The sequence below is a fragment of the Lissotriton vulgaris genome, chromosome 5 (assembly GCF_964263255.1).
Source record: "Lissotriton vulgaris chromosome 5, aLisVul1.2, whole genome shotgun sequence".
In the NCBI taxonomy this organism is placed as follows: Eukaryota; Metazoa; Chordata; class Amphibia; order Caudata; family Salamandridae; genus Lissotriton; species Lissotriton vulgaris.
This window is the reverse complement of record NC_141693.1, coordinates 1,820,072,647-1,820,095,951: the sequence shown is the minus strand read 5'-3', so window position 1 is coordinate 1,820,095,951 and position 23,305 is coordinate 1,820,072,647. Positions and strand designations below refer to the sequence as shown.

General features: G+C 49.3%; 1 protein-coding gene across 1 annotated transcript in view; it reads left to right on the top strand.

The window, feature by feature from the left end:
- IGF2BP1 (insulin like growth factor 2 mRNA binding protein 1) overlaps window positions 1–23,305 on the top strand; it is a 402,021-nt gene that overhangs the window by 345,351 nt on the left and 33,365 nt on the right. The window lies entirely within an intron of this gene.

Here is a 23,305-nt window from a genome sequence, read left to right as displayed (position 1 = left end):
AAACCCCAGAGGTTAAAGCTTACTCTCTAAAGTGGTAGCTTGGTCGAGCAGTAAGGCAGTACAAGAGGACAGTGTAAAGCATTTGTTGTACACTGTCAGCAAAAGGTTTCATACACTCAGACTGAACTTCAGGCCAAATGTTTTTATCTCAAAGATATAGTTTTATTTTTTTAGAACCAACAGGTATCAAAATATGTTCTCAATAGGAGGTCTCAGAAGAGTACTTTGCAGAAAGGCAATACATTTTGTAAACACAATAGGTACAAGGGTTGCAGTAGACTCAATTCTAAACACTATTTTGCATTGAGCTTAATGGGTTTTTCTATATAAAGACAGCGGATTACTTTGTAGATTACTCTGGTAGTTCCAGGGCTGGATCCTAAATTCAGTCCTGGAATTTAAATTGAAAACAGTTCAGTAAAAACGTTTTAGTTATTGCAGTGATTTTTAAGGAATATGAAGCGATTTTAAAAGTTCACATTTAGAAACTTTTCAATGAAAATCTGGCAATATTATCCAATGGGAGAAAATTCAGGTTGCAGTTAAAGAACGATCTTGTTACTTTTGTAATCCAGTACTGGTCTCCTAGGTCCAGCAATGGGGTCTCAACTTCAAACAGGTAAGTAATTACGTTTCAGTATTTGGTATGATTTTTAAAGAATATTTCAAGTTTTCAAAAGAAGACACTTAGAAGAAATTTCACAGAAAAGCAAACAATGGATTCCTATGGAGAAAATTCAAGTTACTAGTAAGCCAGACTAGGATTACTTTTGCGGTTCAGTACTGGGGTGCAAGATGCTGTACTGGCTTCTCTCCTGATCACAGGTGAGTACTTCAGAATTCGGTTGATTTTATGGGAATATTTTAAGTTTAAGTTTTAAGTAATGGCTACACTGAAGACTGACAAGTTTGATATCCAACTTCCCAGCACATTAAACCCGCACTGATGCCAGTTTAGGATTTAATGTAAAATGCACTCCAGAGGGCATCTTAGAGATGCCCCCTGAAACCTAACCTACAATCCACATTTTGTTCGATAGGCTACCTAGGCTGCCACACAGCAGACATGTTGCTGGACCCGTGGGTAGAGAGCCATTTGCTCTCCTGGGCCTGACAATCAACGTCCTGGGGCGAGGTGCCAATCCTCCTCCCCCAGGATGGGCCGGGGAAGCTTCAAAGGCATTCCGCCTTTGTTAGCTTCTCCCAGACCATTTGCTGTACTCAGCAACTAGCTGCCACAAGTTCTGAACCCCACTCTGGCAGGAAGACTGGTGGGAAACCCTACGTCAGGGTGGGGGGGGTGCCAGCCTGTGACAACTCCACCCCTCAGGTGGGAGAGGCGAGGTGAAGCACGACCCCGGCTTCCGGCCATCTTGAAGATGAGGAGCCCTGCCCTATCACAGCTAGGCTCCTGTCCCCCCCCCTCCCACAGGAGAGGAGCAGGCTTGGGGGTGTACCTACCCCAGGACAGGGACCCATTGGTCCCTGCCCTTGCCCTACCTGTAACGCCCCTAAATTTAGTATTTAGGGGCACCCTGAACCTTCCTTCCTCAAATCCTGATTGCAACAAGAGGACCAAGAAACAAGACCTGCTGCTAACAAATGGACAATGTCCCCTGACTTGGCCCCAGAACCCTATAGGCCTGTTGATCCTTGAACCTGCTTCTGCGAAACTCCGGCGTCTCCAGCGGACAGCAACCTTGACAACCCAGGAGGACCTGCCTTCCTTGAACCTTCCACAAGACTGGGACTTCGACGAGCAGTGGATCTGCTATAACAGCAATACCCCTTGTGCCAGCCAGGAACCGCGAATACTGCCCACTCTGCACCCGCCAAGTCCGGCCTGTGCCTGAGTAACCCAAGACCACTAGGACGTCCCCCCAGCGACTGGGACCCGAAGTCCAGTGCCCAAAGACTCTCTTTGACGACCCAGACACCGCCTGCAGCCTCAGAACCAGGGACCCCTATAACCGCGACCAGCTGAGGGTAAGATTTCCAGGCGCCAAAAGACACCCCTGGGGAGTTTTGAAACTTTCAAATATTAATCTAAAATTAGTTGTATAACTAATTCCGAAATACTCACCTGGGATCAGGAAAGAAGCCAGTACTGTACCTTTGAGCCCAGTACTGAACCGCAAAAGTAATCCTAACCGTACTTACCAGTAACTTTAAATTCCTTCCATAGGAATCCATTGACTGTTTTTCTCTGAAATTTCTTCAGTGTTGACTTTTGCAAACTAGAAATATTCCTTAAAAATCGTACCAACTATGAAAAACGCAATTACTTGCCTGTCTTGGGTAGAGATCCCAGTGCTGAACTTAGGAGTCCAGTGTTTGATTACAAAAGTAACGAACGTACTGTTCGAGGCATGTGGGCTGCTGAATTCATATATGTGCATACATCGCCGCCTAGTGTTGGGTCCGGATGATTGCACATTGTTGTCCTGGAAGAGTCTTCGAAGTATCACGAGATAGGTGGCTCCTCCCCTGGACTACAGTGCGCATTGGCATCTTCTCCATCCTCGGATTGTTTTTTTTCTGCCATTGGGTTCGGATGTACTTTCTTAACTCGAGTTCGGAATCGATAAAAAACACTTTTTCACAAGGCCTTCGGGGCGTCTGTATTGTCTTTTGGTTCGGTGCCACGTACTTGTTCCAGTTCTTTGAGCTGGACTTCGTAGGCTGCTTGCCTTTTTCGACACCAAAGGCCCCATCGACGATGGAACGGAGACCGTTCAAACGATGCCCCGTTTGCAACTCAAAATACCCTCACATAGATGTGCACCCGGTGTGCAACAAATGCCTATCCCCGGACCACGACGAGGCCAGCTGCATGGCCTGTTCTCGGTTCAGGTCGAAGAAAACACTTCGGCTTCGACGTGCCGCGAGACAGTCGGTGCAGACAACGGCGCCCGGCCCGGAGAACATCTTCGAGGCTGAAGACTACGAGGGCGTCTATGAAGAGGATCCTGAACAGTCGGATTCTGCGTCGGAGCAGAACTCTAACTACGATGAGGACGAAGAGGAAGACCACGTCCATGATGACGTCAAGGTAGATGACGCACAGGCAATGGGAGTTGTCTATGACTATTCGAGCGATGAGCAAGGCCCAACCGCAGTCACAGGGGCCGATAATGACGCTGTACTTTCAAAGGCTCAGATCGAGGCATCGCCGGAAGGCCTTAGGCAAGATCTTCAACCACATTCTATAGCCCCGCGTCAAGGCCCAGCTAAGAATATTTCTAAGGAGCCATCGGTCGATCAACCACAATCAGCTGTGAAATCGAAACTGACAGATGCTAAATCGAAACCGAAACTGCTCAAGACAGTCCTCGGATCGACTTCGGATTCATCGGATCCAATCAGTGTCATCAACCCTTCGGGGTCACAAGGGGGTATCGACCCGAAGAGCGGGGTGCCAAAGCCCATAACTAAGGTCAAGCATGTCGCACTGACGCAGTCTATGTAAAAAAAATGGAAACACAAGGGTCTCAAGGCTCAGAAGACTCTCGATACGAAGCTTCCAGCCTCCAAGCCACTGGTGGTCAAGGCCTTCGAGTCGCAGACCAAAATCGGCCGAAAGAGCATGTCAAGCCGAAGCAGAAGAGCGTGCCTGCTGCTCACCAATAGCTCGAGTTGACGCAAGGCCACAAACAAACTAGTGATAAGACAGTCGGTCGGATCGAAGAAGGCACCACCCTCTAAGGTCAGCCCGTCCCCAACGCTTCCACCACCAATAAAGTACAGACTGCCCCCGACCGCACGACCTAAGGCGATCGAGCCACAACAAAGCACCGACACAGCCAAAAGGGTGTTGGTAGTCTCAATCGGCCCATAGAAGAGGACATTGTGTTCCAAGCCCCCTCCTATGATAATCAGTCGAAACTATTCATTGACTCGGATTCTGGCAGACTCACTATTTATAAAAGAAAGATCATTCCAGAAAATCCTATGGAGTCGTACAAGATCCCACTCAAAAAGAAGGGGGACTCTGCCACCTCACCTGTTCTTTTTGAGCCTGTACAGTCCTATGGACAGGAATACACCTATTCTCCCACACGTACCACTGAAGATGTGGGGAAGGATACAATGAGGATGAATTTAATTATCCTAGTTACACAGATCAAGAGGAGTCTCAACCCTCGACTGACCCGGTTGACCCTGGTAAGCCACACACCACGTCTGACACTCACTCCTATACAGTCTAAAACCTCGCCTACTGAAGATATGGCTGCGTTTAACGCATTGATTGAAAGGGCAGCCAATAATCATGATGTAAGAAATGCACGCTGACCCAGTAGAGGGAGACTTTTTTTGTTTGACACTTTCTCAACTTCGAAAAGATCAGTAAAGACATTGCCTATGCTAAAAGGTGTCCTTAAACACGCTGGTGACATTTTCAAAGAGACCACAAGGGCAAGGGTTGTGAACCCAAGAATTGAACAGAAATACCGGCCTGCGCCTGTAGACCCTACATATATCAAGGGCCAGCTCCCATTGGACTCCTTAGTAGTGGCTAATGCTCGTAAGAGCGAACTATCAAACAAGTGGTGATGCTCCTCCGGACAAAGAATCCAAAATCTTGGAAGCTTTTGGCAAACGAGTAGCGGCTCAAGCGGCAAATATTTGGAGAATCTCAAATACACAGGCCCTATTAGCCAGATATGATAGGGCTCATTACGACACGTTAGAGCAGCCACTACAACACCTGCCTGATGCTTATAAGGAGGGAGCAGAAATGCTAATACAGGAGGGGAAGCTGATTTCAAATGCATCCATTAAATGTGCGCTAGATGCAGCAGACACAGCAGCTAGGGCCATCAACACAAGTGTGATGCTCAGAAGGCATGCCTGGCTACGCATCTCTGGTTTCAAGCCAGAGATCCAAACAACTTTACTCAATCAGCCGGTTAACCCTGACTTTCTATTTAATCCTGATGTAGACACGACCCTAGAAAAAATTAAGAAAGACACTGACTGCCAAATCCATGGGGGCTGTTCAGTCACAACAGTTCTTGGGAGGTTCCTTTCGTCGCTCCGGTAACAGGGGAGCCTCTAGAGGTCAAGCATCACAGCAAGCCCAGTACAACAAAGGAGGCACACAGACCACCTATAACAAAAGCAATGGGGGTGGATACCGTGGCAATAGCACAAAAGGCAGAGGACGAGGAAATAATAATAATGCCAGATCCTCCGCCACCACTAAACAGTGGCGTCTTGTTACTGCCCCCAGACCATATAACACCGGTCGGGGGAAGACTTCAACAGTTCCTGCCAGTCTGGGAAGGCATTACCACAGACAGGTGGGTAAGACAACTTATCCAATACGGCTATTGTCTAGAACTAACCTCCATCCCACCCAACATACCCCCAAGGAATTGTCCTATGTCCGCAGAGCACATGCACTTATTGCAGCTGTTGCATGCTGTAAAAGGGGGCCATAGAACTCGTGCCTTTAGAGCAACAAGGTTCAGGGGTGTACTCGCTGTACTTCTTAATCCCAAAGAAGGACGGGTCTCTCAGGCCCATACTAGACCTCAGACCCCTGAACCAATACATCTTGTCAGAACATTTTCACATGCTCACTTTGCAGCAAGTTCTACCATTGCTCAGTCAGGGAGATTTCCTAGCAACCCTAGACCTGAAGGACTCATATTTCCACATTCCAATTCACCCAGGAAATATCTCAGGTTCACCATAAACAACCAGCATTACCAGTTCAAGGTCCTGCCTTTTCGGCGTCACTACAGCCCCCAGAGTGTTTACCAAGTGCTTGGTGACAGTAGCTGCGCACCTTTGGAGACGACACATCCATGTCTATCCTTATCTGGACGACTGGCTTATCCAAGCAAAGTCAGCCCAGCAATGTGCCAGCCACATGTCCCGCACAATTCACCTCCTACACAGTCTAGGATTTTCACTAAATTACCCAAAGTCACACCTTCAACCCGCACATGTACAACAGTACCTAGGAGCGACAAACACTCTGGCAGCAACAGCACAGCCAAACTCAGCAATAATCAACAGCATGCAATTGCTGATTCAAAAATTCAGACCCCAACACTCACTCCCCGCGCAAGTATTTATGCAGCTGATAGGCATGATGGCCTCCTGCATCTTCATAGTCCCTCACGCGAGGCTACACATGCGTCCGCTTCAGGAGTGCTTGGCACGACAGTGGAACCAGGCTCAAGGACAGCTAAAAGACCTGGTTTTGGTGACCGGTCGTGCATACAACTCTCTGCATTGGTGGAACACCCAAAACCTTTGCAGGGGACGACCGTTCCAAGAGCCTGTGCCACAGATAGTGCTGACGACTGACTCATCTCTCCAGGGCTGGGGAGCGCATGTCCTCCATTATACAGTGCAGGGACTATGGGCGACGCAGCAGCAGAAGATGCACATCAACCTGCTGGAACTGATGGCAGTCTTCATGGCGATGAAGGCGTTCAAATTGCATTTGTGCAACAAGGTCGTGCTGATCCGGACGGACAACATGACTGCCATGTATTACATCCAAAAGCAGGGAGGGACACACTCCACAATTCACACCTAGCCCAGAGCATGTGGAAGTGGGCCATTCAAAGAAACATGTTCCTCATGGCGGAACACCTCCCATGCAAGTACAACCTAATGGCACACCTGCTCAGCAGGCACAGCCATCAAATGCACGAGTGGGAGATGCATCCCTCGGGGCTACAACCGTATTTTCAGCAGTGGGGTCATCCAGAGATAGACCTATTCGCCACAAAGGAAAACCCAAAATGCCAAACCTTCGCCGCCAGGTTCCCACACCCGCAGTCTCAGGGCAATGCGATATGGATGAACTGGTCAGGCAGATTTGCGTACGCTTTTCCTCCAGCACTGCTCATACCGCTAGTGGCACGCAAACTGCAGCAGCACTCAATGACTCTCATCCTAGTTGCTCCAACATGGGCAAGGCAGGCATGGTACACCACGTCCCTAGAACTTTCAGTGGTGCCTCACCAACGACTGCGACTCACACCCAGTCTCACTCAGAGCCGTGGAGACATTCAGCACCCAGATCCGCAACAGTTGAGCCTTGCAATATGGCTCCTGAGGTCATAGTTTTGCTACCTGAACCTGCCCCCTGACTGTATGAATATTATCAAGGAGGCAAGAAGACCTACCACCAGGGCATGCTATGCGGCGAAATGGAAGCGATTTGTCATTTGTTCAAATAATGACATAAATCCGCTAGATGCATCAACGCAAAACATTATTATTTGTTGCATCTACACAGATGCAATTTGGCATATAGTTCCATCAGGATACATTTAGCTGCAATGGCAGTTTATCTTCAAAACAGACAGCACCTTTCCCTTTTCAGAGTGCCAGCCATTAAAGCTTTTATGGAGGGACTCAAAAGAGTAATTCCTCTCAGACACCCGCCTTCACCTGTCTGGAATCTAAACCTAGTTCTCACCAGACTAATGGGACCACCTTTTGAACCTCTTCACTCTTGTGAGATACAGTTTCTGACATGGAAAGTGGCCTTTCTAGTAGCGATCACATCGCTAAGAAGAGTTAGTGAGCTTCAAGCCCTAACTATTCAAGAGCCTTTCATACAGATTCATGCTAATAGGGTAGTGCTCCGTACCAACCCTAAATTTATGCCTAAGGTGGTATCACAGTTCCACATTAACCAAACAATAGAACTGCCAGTATTCTTCCCAAATCCAGATTCAGTGGATGACCGAGCACTGCACACATTTGATGTTAAAAGAGCTCTCCTGTATTACATAGACAGGACAATGGATTTCAGGAAAACTAAGCAACTGTTTGTTGCCTTCTCTCCACAGCACAAAGGCAACCCCATTTCCAAATCGGGTATAGCCAGATGGATTGTTAAGTGCATACAGATCTGTTATCAAAAGGCCAAACGCACATTAACAGTTCCCCCAAGAGCGCATTCCACACGCAAGTTAGGGGCATCCATGGCTTTCCTAGGTAACATTCCTCTAGAGGATATATGTAGAGAAGCCACATGGACCACCATACATACATTTACCAAACACTACTGTGTAGATGTACACTCCAAACAGCACGCTGATATAGGACAGGCTGTTCTCGGAACTCTTTTTCAGACTGCTGCAGCTGGCACGGGTAACCACCGCTAAGGAGGAAACTGCTATTTATTCTATGCACAGATATGAATTCAGCAGCCCACATGCCTTGACCGGAATATGCTACTTACCAGTATGCATCTGTTCTTGGCATGTAGGGCTGCTGACATTCATATTGCCCGCCCTCCTCCCCGGTGCATGTCGCAGCTGTAGCATTCAGAATTATTCTCATGCATGGTCATCACTTACTGTATCATACTCCATCTTTGCCACAATGGTGAAAAACAATCTGAGGATGGAGAGGATGCAAAGTAATTACCTAAATTCACTCTTATTGAGAAGTATATTGTGACACCTGTTAGTTCTAAAATAAAACTATCTTTTGATATAAAACAATTGTCCTAGATGTGAGAAGTTGGCCTGATATTCAGTGTTCACTATTCTAGTGATCACTATGTATCAGTCCAAACAACCCTTATGGTGATTGGTTGTAAGTCAACCGATAGACCAGCTATCCTAGTAGCATGGACAAGAGCAGTCTTCGGGCTAAACTCTAGAGGGCGTGTTAAGCCAGCTGTTATACCATCACATATACCCCTTGAACACCAAGTGAAAGGACACCACACAAGTGTTATGAAAATAAACAGTGTATTTATTTAGATCACAACAGCCCTGTACTCTTTATGAGGACAGGGTACTAAGTACACAACAAAACTCTTACGAAAGTACTTTAAGTTGCACAATTTACACAAATGCCCGAGGGGCACGAAAAACCATATACTATGAAAGTGGAATGCGAAATTACTAGCAGGTAAGTACTGGACTAAGGCTTTGGAATCGCTAGGACTACGTTACTGAACCTTCAGATTACTAGTAGGAGGCCTAGGGGACTCGGGTGCAGTGTGCACTCTCACGCGGGATGCGGGACAAAGTCTATGGAGGCTAGTAAAAGCAAAGTTAGTGTTCTCGGGCGAACCCGACTAGGTAGGTCAAAAACGAAAGTGGATCTGGACCCTTGGATAGTGAGGCTATGCTGGGGCACCGAAATGCCAAAGCTACCTAGCCCAGGGGCTGCAGCTGCATAGGTCTGAACAGACGTCGGGAATCCTCGTTGACGAACCAGGAGCCTGAAGAAAGAAGATGCTGGCAGGCGACCAGTGAAGATTATTCGATGGATCCAAGCTTGGATCGAAGATGGAAGACACCTGAAAGCAGAGGGGACCAAGTTCTTAATCACTAGCCAGTGATTGTGTGGGCACCAGGATGGCACCGGGCGAAGTCACCTCGACCAGGTGAGTGGGCGACGCTGGGCTCTGCAGTCTCACGGACCAGGAGGCGTTGTCGGCGACCAGGATGGAGGTGCGAGCTGTCCCACGATGGTTGATGCTGTCGACTTCGCTGGACCCAGGATTGGGGCAACAAGTCTTGGCAAATTCAAGTCCACGCGGTGGACCTAAAATGGCGTCTGGAGTGGATCAGGAGGGTCCGGGGTGCTCCTCTTTTGGAAGGGAGCAAGGGCCAGTCTGGAGCAACCAGACCAGCAGTGGTGATGTCGTCGGTCGTCGTCGGGAAGGCCACAAGCCAGCGGGCTAGTAGCCAGACAACGCGGTGAGCAGCCACAAAGCAGAAGGGCCCCACGCAGATCTCGCGAATGCTGGGGGGCTGGACTTCGGTGCAGGAGCTGCTCAGGGTCGGGGCTTCTTGGACCCCAAAGCACTCACCAGAGGATCCCTCGGCGGTCGTGCTGGATAGAAGTCGTGCAGTTCTGATGATGGCCGGTCCCTCGAGGTCTCGTTGCACCTACGGTTCTCAGCTTAGCTGTAGAGGTAGGTAGAGGTCAGAGGTGCCAGGGAAGCCGGGTCTCGTCGAGCTGGTCAGTCTGATTCCGGAGGAAGGACGTGCAGCAAACCGCAGAGTTCTTAGATGGTGCCTGCGGATGCAGGGTGACTACTCCTTAGCCACAAGGGAGAAATCTTAAGAAGTCGAGAGTTCCTTTCGTAGAAAGTAGTTTCTTGATTCAAAGATGATCTAATTTGGAAGGGTCCCCGGTCCTGCCTTTATCCTAAAAAAAAGGGGTGGGTACGCGACTAGGTCCTGCCCTAGGGGTGGGACCAGGAAGGGGGGTGGTTACACCCCTCTCCCATGCAAGACTTTCCCCAGGCCAGGGGCTGGTGTGCCCCTGGAACTGGTTCTAGCCGGCAGATGCGTAGTGAGCACCGGGATGCCACTTGCAGTCACCTTCCTGTAAAGCCCTGCCTACCCAGGATACACAAAACCCTGTCTAAGATGGTGCTAGCACCGCCCCTGACAGGAAACCCTTTGTCCAAGCTCCCCTCGCTGGAAGGACTCCCAGCTGCAGGGGGTCAGACTCGTGTCTGTGGTGGCAGCATCCATTTTGTGATGCTGAGGCTTGAGTTAACTTTAACCGGGGTTCACAGTTACACACATGTCGTGTCCCTCTAGAAGGGTGGAATGCTAACCCCGTCGCCAGAATTGGCGAGGGGTTAGTATTCCAATTCGTATGACACCTTACTCGACATGTTTTGATAAAGCGATACCAAAGATAGCATTTTTCCGCGAGGATTATAATGCACTTAAGAGTATATGGTATGCGATATCATGGAACAGCTATTAGGACTTGGTTCCGCAAGCTGCAAACGGGCTCAGCTCATGCCAGAGCACCATATCACACGATTCCAAGCACTCTGCCTTCAGGATTGTCAAGGCCTGCCATAGGAGTGACTGATAGGAATCTGTGTGTCCATTTTTAGGGTTAGATATAGGAATACTATATCCAAAGCAAAGGGTGATTACACCACCTTGTACATGCTGCAGCCCCTGGTAGGCCCTGGGTACACCTATGCCTTGAGTTACAGGGTCTAATAAGGTGGCCCAGTACCAATTGGTAAATGCACCTAGGGTACACGTTGTAATTTAGTGAGAGAACAGCTAGGCTGTGGGTCTGATTAGCAGGCCCACAGCCAGAGAAAGTCGTAAACCAGTGAAACAAAAGCAAAAAATCTGGGTGATCATAGGATTGCAGACCCTACTCTCCTACACTAGAGTTCACTTCTTTAGTGTTTGAAGCCTTTTGCTGACTGTGTACAACAAATGCTTTACACTGTCCTCTGATACTGCCTTACTGCTCGACCAAGTTATCACTTTAGGGAGTAGGGTCATATCTGACTTTAACCTCTGTTATACCTCTGGAGACTGGGGACTCTATACATACTGTACCTTACTTTGGTCCAGTATATATTGAGCCACTTTATTAAGACCGGGTCTGATGAGTGAGAGGTCAGATAACCCATGACTCGTTAGTAGTCTCAAATGCAAGAAAGAGATGACGCCTAAACGTCCGGAGATGCACCACCTCCAGAAAAAGTCCAAACTAATAGATGCCTCTGTGAAACAAGTGGCTGCATAAGCAGCGAATTGCTGGCATATAGCCAATATCCAGGCTCTATTAACAAGGTATGAGAGCCCACTATGGCGAAATGGAGGGACTCCTCCAACACCTCCTGGAAGAGCACAGAAATAGGGGTCAGGAAATAGTTGAGGGCAAACTTATCACCAATAATATTTTGTTCACTAGATGCAGCTGACACAGCTGCTAGAGGTATAAACACCAGTATCGTGTTACATAGACACCCATGGCTACGGGTTTCAGGTTTAAGCCTGAAGTACTGCGGGCTATTCTAAATCTACTTTTTGACGTGGAACATCTTTTCGGACCTCAAGTTGATACAGCCCTTGAGAAAAAGAATAGTTAGTAAAATCAATGGGGGCTCTACAAACTAACTCATCATGGTTCTTTTTGTTGGCCCAATTGCAAACGAGCTGCAAGATCAGCTACTACAGATCTGGATCAACATACAAGAATCAAGGACCGACATTTACATAAAAATGCTCATGCAACAAGAATTATCAGCACAGTTACAAAAAGGAGCAATAGAACCAGTTCAACAGTTTCAAGGAACAGGAATATACTCACCATACTCCCTTAGCCCCCAAAAAAGATGCGTCACTACGAACCATTCTCAGTCTCAGGCCATTGAATCGTTATATCATATCGGAACACTTCCATATGGTGACTATTCAAGAGATCATGCCTTTTTTGCAAAAGGGAACTTAATGGCGGCTATAGCTCTAAAGGACTCCTACTTCCATATTATACCCATTGATCCTGCACATAGGAAATACCTCCTCCGATTTAATTTTAAAGGAAACATTATCAATTCAAAAGTTTTTCCCTTCGGGATTACCACTGCACCAAGAGTATTTACAAAATGTCTAGCAGTGCTCAAAGCACATCTGAGCTGACAAAACATTCATGTTTTCCCATATTTAAACGACTGGTTAATCAAAGCAAACCACCTCAACCTTAGCAAAGAAAACACTCACCAAACCCTAAATTTACTACTTCAGCTATGGTTTACCATATACTTTCAAAAATCTCCTCTACAACCAGCAACCAGTCAGTCGTATCTATTCGCAACAGACTTCGCATTGGGGTACCCAAATGCAGACCTAATACACAACATAGTACCATTAATTGTAGAGTTTCAAACAGGAAATCAAATTCCTGCTAAAACACTTCTCGGCATGATTGCATTCATAGTTTAACATGCCAGACTAAATGAGACCTCTACTACAATGTCTCGCACCAATGGACCAGTCACTGGGTCAACTTCACAAACCAGTGTTGGAAAACAGCTGCATTCCTCACTCTCTGTAATGGTGTAATCCACAATCTATCCAAGGGGTAGCCATTTCAGAACCCAGTTTCTCAACAGACACTTCCCTAGCGCATCTCCACAGCCTCACTATTCAGATTCTGTGGAATTCCAAACCAGAGTCTCCATATCAGTAACCTAGAGCTGCAAGCTGTTCATCCAGCAATCAAAGCCATTCTACTGCACCTGCAACCGTCTTTTCGAATTAGGACAATTATGTATAATCCACAAAAACAGGGGTGACTCTCTCTCCAATTATCTCAGCACAGAAAATATGGAGATTCGCAATAAATAACAATATTGACTTTCTAGCAAAACCTGTCCCAGAGGCAAGCAGTCACAGTGCAGACCTTAAGCAGGATGCAGCAAATCCAAGAATGAGAACTACACCCCATGGTTATCCAGTATTTGGGTGTCTTTCATAGATTCACATGCCTGAATCATTCCCCGTCGCTGAGACGGGAGCCTCCGGTACATAAAAAAGTAATGTCCTAAGGACATACATAGAGAATATAGGCCTAAGGGCCTCCCCTTTTGGGGCCTTTCCACGTCCTTATGTAAAAGGACCGAACTCTCATCGTTAGCCAATCAGCTCCGACCTCCTTCTAGAACCTTCCCGGGAGGAGCCTCCGTCCCTCAGATTTTTCTACCGCACGTTGTGCTAGGGAGTCTCCAACCTGAGCTCTTCAGGTTTCCAAAATTCGAAGTCTCAAACTTCACCGAAGTTCACTTTGTACGAAAAGGATTTCATCCTAGCATCGACTACATGTCGGAATCTAATAAGAAAACTTCGTCCATGGCGGACTCACAGAAGAAAGCCCTCCTGAGGGCCTGCTCCTCCTGCGGCAAGCAGCGGATTCAAGCGGAGGACAAGCACGACCTGTGCTTATATTGCCTGTACCCTGACCACGTCACTGACAAGTGTAGGGTGTGTAGAGCCTTCCCAAAGAAGACGGTTAAGGAAAGGGAAACTCGCCTTCGCGAATGGCTCGACAGGCTTAAGGTCCGAGACACTCTGGAATCTTCCGAGGGTAGTGTCTCCGCGACCTCCAAAGTCTCCAAGAAGAGACCCAGGGTGCAGTCCCCTGGAGAGACAGACACTCCTCCTAAGAAGGCGCACAGGAAGCCTTCGGAGGCACGCTCCACCACCTCCTCCGTGTCTGTTAAGGATGGCCAGAGGTTCAAGAAGCCCGCTCCATCTACTAAGCGGACCACCTCAGTCACGACCACTGTGTCGACTACTACGGCCTCATCGCCCTCCACGGCGACCACGACGACCACCACTGCGTCCTCAGGCGCACCGGTCTCCTCGACCATTCCTCTGAAACCTTCATCCAATACGAAGGCCGCGTCACCTAAGAGGTCTAAATCTTCAGGTACGCCTTCGCCGAAAACACCTCATACCGAAGGCTCGTCACCCAAGCCATCGAAGTCAAGTTCGTCTCCTAAACAGTCGAAGTCAAATTCAAGAACCACACCTTCGACAAAGATATCCCAGGTCCACGACCCTAGCATCAGTAAGGCGGCGAAACCCCTATCCCCGCAAAACTTGGTACCATTGACCCTGACGGAGGTGCCCAAATCACCGGCACGCTTGGCGGGAGCGCCATCTTCACGCACGTCGTCGGAAGAGACCCCGGCGCCATCTTGGAAAGAATCGAGATTGGTCGAAGTCTCTATTCACTCGAGTCCAACGCCCTCGGTTCTCCCAACGGTGGAGTTGGCACCCGAGGAAGAACAAGACACACTACAGAGTGAGGAGTCGGACGAAGAACAGGAGGTTCACGAAGAACACCAGGACGTCCAAGAGATCCGGGACGGAGTGACGTATCAAGGCAGCTCCCGGACCGTAGACACGGTGAAAACCCCGATGATCTGTTTGCCACTGTCTCTGGTCAACGATTTGAAATCCCTGGTGCAGGACTATAAACGAAGGTTCCCGGACGCAGACAGCGGTGCCCAGGTTCCGGTCACCCAAGCGCAACCGTCGGCCTCGCACCCTTCCGCTCCCCCGGCCCGTCCTCGGAGCCAACTCCGACCGCAAACACAGGCGGAGGATTCATCGGAAAGCGAGGAGGATGACACGGACTTAGAGGAAGGCGAGGTGCAAGACGTCGCCTCGGACCACAGAGACGACGATGCCGATGCTGCGTCATCACACCATTCGTCTGCCCCGGCATCCCCGAGACCACGCCACTCTGAAGCAGCGGACGTGGGAGGTTTCCACAAACTGGTGGACAGAGCTGCAAGGAGGTTTCACATGGCGGTGGAATCCGCGGAAACGGAATGCTTCCTCCATGATTTCAAGGAGCACACACAGAAATCGACCAAGTCTATTCCTCTGATAGACTTTCTATGGGAACAGGGCAAGAAGCTGATGCTCACGCCTGCCTCGGTGCCGGCGGTGGTTCCGCGCCTAGACAAAAAATATAAGGCCCCGAACTCCGCACCTGCCTGCCTGACCGGCCACCCCAAACCGGACTCGGTTGTCACTCAGGCGGCCCAAAAACAATCCCGAAACCCCTCCTCGCCGCTGTCCGCGCCCCCGGACAAGGAAGGAAGGAAGCTGGACACCATAGGCAAGAGGTTCTCCACCACATCCGCCATGTCCATCAAGGTGGCAAACTCCATCGCCCTCCTGGGCCGATACAACCGCCAGCTATGGGAAGACATAGCTCCCTACCTGCAAGGCCTGCCGGCCACGGTCCAGGACGAGGTGAAAGCTCTTCTGGCGGCAGGACAAAACTCCGCGGCTGAAATTATCGACTGCGCCATCGACGCAGCCATGACGGGATTCCGCCAGTTGGCAGGGGCTGCCGTGCTCCGCCGCCAGGGCTGGCTCAAGGCGACGTCTTTTCGGCAGGAGGTCCAATCTAAGGTGCTGGATATGCCGTTCGATGGGCAATTCCTCTTTGGGGAGAAGATAGACGAGGCACTCCAGGCCATCAAAAAAGACACCGACACGGCGAGGGCTCTGGGCTCCCTCCAGTCCCGGAACCAATCCTTTCGGGGAGGCCGCTCCAGAGGTCAGTACTCCTACAGAGGTTCCTACCAAAATCGGTCGTCCTATTCCTATGGCAACAGGAACCAACCCCAGCAGAAACAACAGTCCCGACAGTCATCCTATGGGAGATCGTCCTTCAGAGGCAAATCCGCCAAGAAGGGCGCTGGCGGCCGCCAGTGACCACTTACTCCAGCCAGTCCCACCACCGTCTCAATCCTTTCGAATTGGGGGAAAACTGACCCACTTCCTCCACAATTGGCGAAAAATCACTACGGATCGGTGGGTACTACAAATAATTCAATTTGGACATTCCCTCGAACTGGTCAACACCCCTCCCAACACCCATCCACTGAAGCGTACTCACAGACACCTGCACCTCCTTCTCCAGGAAGTCGCTGCCATGTTGGTCAAAGGAGCCATCGAAAAGGTCCCGGACTCCCAGAAAGGGAAGGGTTTTTATTCCCACTTCTTCCTGGTCCAACAGAAAGGGGACAAGTGGAGGCCGATCTTAGACCTCCGGGCGCTCAACGCCTTCCTACGGAGTCAATCCTTCCGGATGGTCACAATCCAGGAGATCCTGGGTGCACTGGAAAGAGGCGACTCGATGGTCTCCCTAGACTTACAGGACGCCTACTACCATGTCCCCATCCTCGTCAGGCACAGGAAATACCTAAGGTTCGAAATAGCGGGCAGACATTACCAGTTCAAGGTCTTGCCGTTTGGCCTCAAATCTGCCCCACGTATCTTCACAAAGTGCTTGGCGCCCGTGGCTGCCTTCCTGCGACAAAGGGGTCACCAGGTGTTCCCCTACCTGGACGACTGGCTGGTGAAGGCTCCTTCCCCGGAGGACGCGCTGGCTTCCTTCAACGCCTGCAGCGCTCTTTTCCAACAGCTGGGTCTGACGATCAACCTCAAAAAATCATGCACTACTCCGTCAACGAGGATCACCTTCCTAGGGGCAACCCTGGACACGGAGCATGCGAAGGCTTTCCCCTCAGAGGACAGGATCTGCAAAGTACTGTCTCTGGCCACGGCGGTGGCCAAGAAGCCTCGCATCAAGGTCCGGACGTTCACCTCCTTGCTAGGGATGATGTCTTCATGCATTCTCCTCGTACCGCACTGCAGGCTCCGCATGCGCCCCCTACAGGAAGCGTTGGCGAGACAATGGAAACAGTGTTCAGGCTCATTCGACGACATTCTCACAATCACGCCGGCCATCATAAAGGCCCTGCTGTGGTGGAGAAACAGGACTCACCTGACGGCCGGATTGCCGTTCCTCCTGCCGCCGGCACCACTGGTCATCACGACCGATGCCTCACTGGAAGGCTGGGGCGCAGTACTGTTAGACCTTCGAGTCAGCGGCAAATGGGACGCCCAGGAAACACAACTACACATCAACCTCCTGGAACTGAGGGCAGTGTACCTGGCTCTACAGGCCTTCCTGCCACGCATCGGCTCTTCCCCTGTGCTCGTCAAAACAGACAACACCACGACGATGCACTACCTGAACAAACAAGGGGGAACGCGATCTCTCTCTCTCTCACGAGAATCGCAAAAAATCTGGAACTGGTTGGTGGCGCACGGCCTCTCCCTCAAGGCGGAGTACGTTCCAGGGAAGGAGAACACTATCGCGGACGCCCTCAGCAGGCAGACCTCTCTCTCCCACGAATGGGAGCTCAACGGCGACACGGTGGCCCACGTCTTCTCACAATGGGGCACCCCGAGGATCGATCTCTTCGCGACGGCAGAGAACACCAAATGCCGAAGCTACGCAAGCTGGCATCCCCAACGGGGGTCGCTGGGAAATGCTTTTTCCATCGGCTGGTCCAGCGTGTTTGCGTACGCTTTTCCGCCGTTCCCGATGATACCGAGGCTCCTCCGGAAGATGAGGACGGAACCGTGCACGCTGATACTGATTGCTCCGTACTGGCCGAGACAACATTGGTTCTCGGATCTTCTTCGCCTATCCACCAGGCCCCCGATTCACCTGCGACAACTCCCGAACCTCTTGACAATGTCCGGAGGCCAGGTACACCACCCGAACCTCCGTTCGCTCAACTTATCGGCTTGGCTCCTGAGCACCTTGAGTTCGGGGAGCTAGACATACCGCAGGACTGCAGGGCAGTACTGGCCAAGGCGAGAGCGAGCAGCACGACCAAGACCTACTCGCTGAAGTGGAAGAGGTTCTGCGTGTGGTGTTCGGAACACGACTTACACCCGCTCCGGGTCACCCCAGTACAGCTGCTACCATACCTACTGCACCTGGCTCAATCGGGACTGGCTCACGCCTCCATTAAGGTTCATCTGGCTGCGATTTCTAGGTTCACCAGGACCCCATCGGGACCCTCCCTCTGGTCCAGTCGACTGGTGAAACAATTTCTAAAAGGACTTTACAGATCCTTTCCGAGGCCTCGGAAAGTTCCTCCAACCTGGCAGTTGAACTTGGTGCTAAACCAATTGATGAAACACCCATTCGAGCCCATACACCGGGCATCGCTCAAGCATCTTTCCTGGAAAACGGCTCTCCTGCTAGCCCTGACGTCGGCCAGAAGGGTCAGCGAACTTCAGGCGCTGTCCATTCAGGAACCGTATCTCCAATTCAGGCACGACCGAGTGGTACTCAGGCCCAACCCTAAATTCATTCCGAAAGTGCCGTCAGACTTTCATCTGAACGAACCAATTGTCCTCAAGTCGTTCTTTCCGGACCCTTCCACGGCAGCGGAAAGGGCGCTGCATTCCCTGGACATTAAAAGGTGTCTCAAATTCTACTTGGACAGGACCAAAGACGTCAGGAAGTCTTCTCAACTCTTTGTAGCCTACAGCAACCCGAGAATGGGGCTGCCCTTGACAAAACAGAGCATCTCACGCTGGATTTCTTCAGCAATTGCTTTCTGCCATGATCAGGCCGGACGGCCTTTGACAGACCGAGTGGCTGCCCACTCGACCAGAGCGATGTCAACGTCAGCAGCGCTCTTCGCTGGAGTGACGATCCTGGACATCTGCCGAGCGGCGACATGGAAGTCCCCGCATACCTTTTCCAAGCACTACTGCCTGGACATCGAACTGCAGAAGGACGCTGCAGTGGGACAAGCGGTGCTGCGCCATCTCTTCCAATAAGGTGAGCCTTACCTCGTCCCGCCATCCAGGTATGCACATTCCTCATGGTTTTCTCTGCTATATGCATGACTGTATATTACCATGTTTCTCTCATGTTGTCTGTAATCTATGCAGGCCTGCTAGATGTGAGAATGTGCTTTACCACTATGCATGTATAACTGCTGGCTACTCTGATTCAGGCATGTGAATCTATGAAAGACACCCAAATACTGGATAAGAAATGCGTTACTTACCTGTAACAGCAGTTATCCAGTATTGGTGTCTTTCATAGATTCACATGCAACCCTCCCGCCTCCCCGGTAAGGACTCACGTACCTCTATGTCTACATTGCGACACCCTAGCTGGGTGCGTACGAAAATCTGAGGGACGGAGGCTCCTCCCGGGAAGGTTCTAGAAGGAGGTCGGAGCTGATTGGCTAACGATGAGAGTTCGGTCCTTTTACATAAGGACGTGGAAAGGCCCCAAAAGGGGAGGCCCTTAGGCCTATATTCTCTATGTATGTCCTTAGGACATTACTTTTTTATGTACCGGAGGCTCCCGTCTCAGCGACGGGGAATGATTCAGGCATGTGAATCTATGAAAGACACCAATACTGGATAACTGCTGTTACAGGTAAGTAACGCATTTCTTATGCAACCATACTTTCACAAGTATGGTTTCCAGAACTACACCTATTTGCAACAAAAAAACACAAAATGCCCTCACTTTGCAAAACCGGTATCCACACCATCAGTCCAGAGGCGATGCTCTATGGATGAACTGGTGAGGGATATTTGCACTCTTTTCAAGCTCTCCCACTAATTCCATTAGTTATCATGAAACATTGATAAACATGTCACCATGATAGTAATAGCTCCAACATGGGCTCGACAACCATAGTTTTAAACACTCCTGGAGTTCTCTAGTGCCACATGAGAAGCTTCACCTCAGCCTGTACCTTCTCACACAGAATCATGGAGCACCAAGACATCCCGATCCCAAAGAAATGAATCCTGCAATTTGACTTCTGAAGTCTTAGAATTTGAATACTTAAATTTACCTAAAGAATATTATTGAGATTCTTAGAGGCTTGCAAACCTACCACAAGCAGTGTTCTGCATCAACATTGTCAATATTTATCTTCTGTCACAAACAAGACATCAACCCGCTTCATGCAAAGGTACAAATACTTATTTCTTATCATTGCATTTACAAAGCACAGGGTTGGCATATACTTCTATAAGATTACCTCTTGCAGCTATTGCAGCATATGTGCAAATTAGACAACTCTTATCAGTGTTTTAAATCCCAGTTATTCAAGCCTTCATGGAGGGACTTAAAATAATAATTCCTCCTAGACTTCCACCTGCTCCAGCTTGGAATTTAAACATTGTAGTACCAAGACTAATGCGTCCTCCTTTTGAGCCACTCCATTCTTGTCAAGTGCAGTAACCCTCGTGCAAACTTGCCCTTTTGATACCTATCACTTCACCTAAAAGTGTAAGTGAAATTCAGGCATTTACTCTTGAGGAGCCTTTCTTTCAGCTACATCGAGACAGGCTAGTACTTTCAACAAACCCAAAGTTTCTACTAAAGGTGGTTTCTAATTTCGATTTTAATCAATTCATTGACTTACCTGTTATTTTTTTTTTTTTACTGCAACCACACAGTTGCAGAAAGAGCATTACACACTTTAGATGTCAAAAGGGCCCTAATATATTGTATCGATAGGACTAAATCATTCAGAACAAAACAATTGCCTTCACACCCCCTGTTATGGGAAAAGGCAATTTCTTAATCTGGCATTTCATGGTTGATATCTAAATACATCCAAGCATGTTCTGCAAAAGCTAAAATACTTCTATATGTTCCTCCTAAAGCTTATTCCACTAGAGGTAGGAGTCTCAATGGCTTTTTTTAGGGAACATTCATATTGCTGATATTTGCAAAGCAGCAGCATGGTCTATTCCACACATTCACAAAACAGTGTGGATGTATTTGCACGCCAACAAGCCAATGTTGGGGAAACCGAACTAAAACCTCTTTTTTCAAACAACTTCCCCCACAAGTTACCCACCACCTAGAAAAGGGACCTATTTTATACTCTATGCAAAGCATGTGTGTCTACAGCACTCGTGTGAGAAAGTGCAATCTTTCTTGCATGCTATGCCCCCACTTTTTGCGGAATTGCTGATGTGCTTTGACTGAGTGTGCCCTGGGCTCCTGCCAGTCAGGTGCCTGGGGCCTGTGTTCCTTCCCTAGAACAGTGTTGAAACTAAAACCTAATTGGCATCTCTGGCCACATGTCAGCCCCTAGTAAATGCTACCCAGGGCATTGTGACCTGAGAAGACTAAGGGCTGCAGCACTTGTTGTGCCACCCTTAGAGGCCCTGCACCCTGACACACACACACACTGCCTTTGCAGGCTGAGTGTCCTGGTGCAGAACGAAACAAAGTCGACAGGACACACCTACCTGTGTGCCATACCCTGTCCTGGCATACATCAGTCACCCCTCTAGCTGGGTGCCCTATGCCAGCGGTGTGGTCACAGGTTCATGAGCCCTGTGCCCCTACATTACCCAGTGCCATCCCTGGGCACTGTAAGTGCAGTGATGCCATTAAGAATATATGGTTCTGGGAGGTTGTCATTTCGTACTCCACAGCACCATAATGGCTACACTGAAGACTGATAAGTTTGATATCAAACTCAGTACATTAAACCCACACTGATGCCAGTGTGGGATTTAATTTAAAATGCACTACGGAGGGCATCTTAGAGATATCCCCTGAAACCTAACCTACAATATCCACGTCTTGTCTGAGAGGCTGCCACACAGCAGACAAGTTGCTGGACCCATGGGTAGAGAGCCATCCGCTCTCCTGGGCCTGCAACAATGTATGTCCTGGACGAGGTGCTAGGTCTCCTCCCCCAGAATGGGCAGGGGAAGCTTCAAAGGCAAAGGCCTTTGTGAGCTTCTCCAGGCCACTTGCTGTACTCAGCAACTGTCCCCCACCCAGTGTGACCCCCACTCTGGCGGGAAGACTGACCGGAAACCCTCAGTGATTAAAGGGGGTGTGCCAGCCTGTACCAACTCCACCCCTCAGGTTGGAGAGGCGAGGTGAAGCACAGCTCCGGGCTCTGGCCATCTTGAAGATGGGGAGCCCTGCACAATCAGAGCTAGGCTCCTGCCCCCCTTCCACAGGAGAGGAGCAGGATAGGGAATGTCTTCACCCCAGGACTTGGACCTATTGCCCTACCTGTAATACCCCTAAATTTAGGGGCACCCTGAACCTTCCTTCCTCAGATCCCGATTCGAAAACAAGAAAGAAGACCCGCTGTGCAGCTGCTAACAAGAGGATGACACCAACTGACTTGGCCCCAGCCCTACAGGCCTACATTCCCTGGATGTCAGGAGGGTGTTGAAATTCTATCTGGATAAAACTAAAGATATTCGTAGGTCAGACCAATTGTGTATCAATTATGGGTCAGTCAGGACTGGTCTTGCTACTTCTAAACATTCCATCTCGAGGTGGATTGTGTCCTGTATACAATTGTGTTACCAAAAGGCTAATAAGACCTTAGGGGGCAAGCCTAAGGCTCATTCCACCAGGGGCAAAGCGGCCACGACGGCTTTGCTCCGTAATGTTCCCATTGCAGAAATCTGCAGGGCTGCCACTTGGAAGTCCGTTCATACCTTTGCTAAGCATTACTGTCTGAATTCTGATGCCAAGGCAGATGCTCAGGTTGGGGTGGCTTCGCTGCGAAATCTGTTTGCACAGTAGTGGTATTGTTTCTTCTTCTCCGCCGCTTTGGTGTGCGGATGAGCTTGCCATTCTATTCACTAGATTATGACTATACACAGAGATCCCCTACTACAGGAGTAGTTTCTTACCTGTAACTCCAGTTCTGTAGTAGGAGCATCTGATAGTCATAAGCGCCCGCCCTCCTCCCCGGTGGAGAAAGATGTTTATGTACTGAATGCTACAGGTCTAGCTGTATCCGCCTCCAAAAAACAAAGTGGAGGGGACCTGCCGTGCATTCTGGATACTGAGAGTTCTAGAAAGTTTCCTTAAAGGCACAGTATCCCTTTTTGAGCCACATAATGGCAGCCTATGGGGCTTATCTGTCCACCCCTTCCTCTCTATCATTCCAGAGGCGTTTCTTGGTAAAAGGGAAGTTTTTTCTGTGTAAGAAACTTGGCAGGCTGTGCTGATGTTAAAATTGGTGGAATATCTAGTTTAAGTACTGGACAGTGTAGCCTTGGCTGCATTATCTGTCTTTAAATTCTCTTAAGTGTCTAAGCAGGACTGCACAAAGACAGTTTAAGAGATTTTTGATTGCTCCGGGGTCCTCGCACATGGGCGGGACTATTCACTAGAT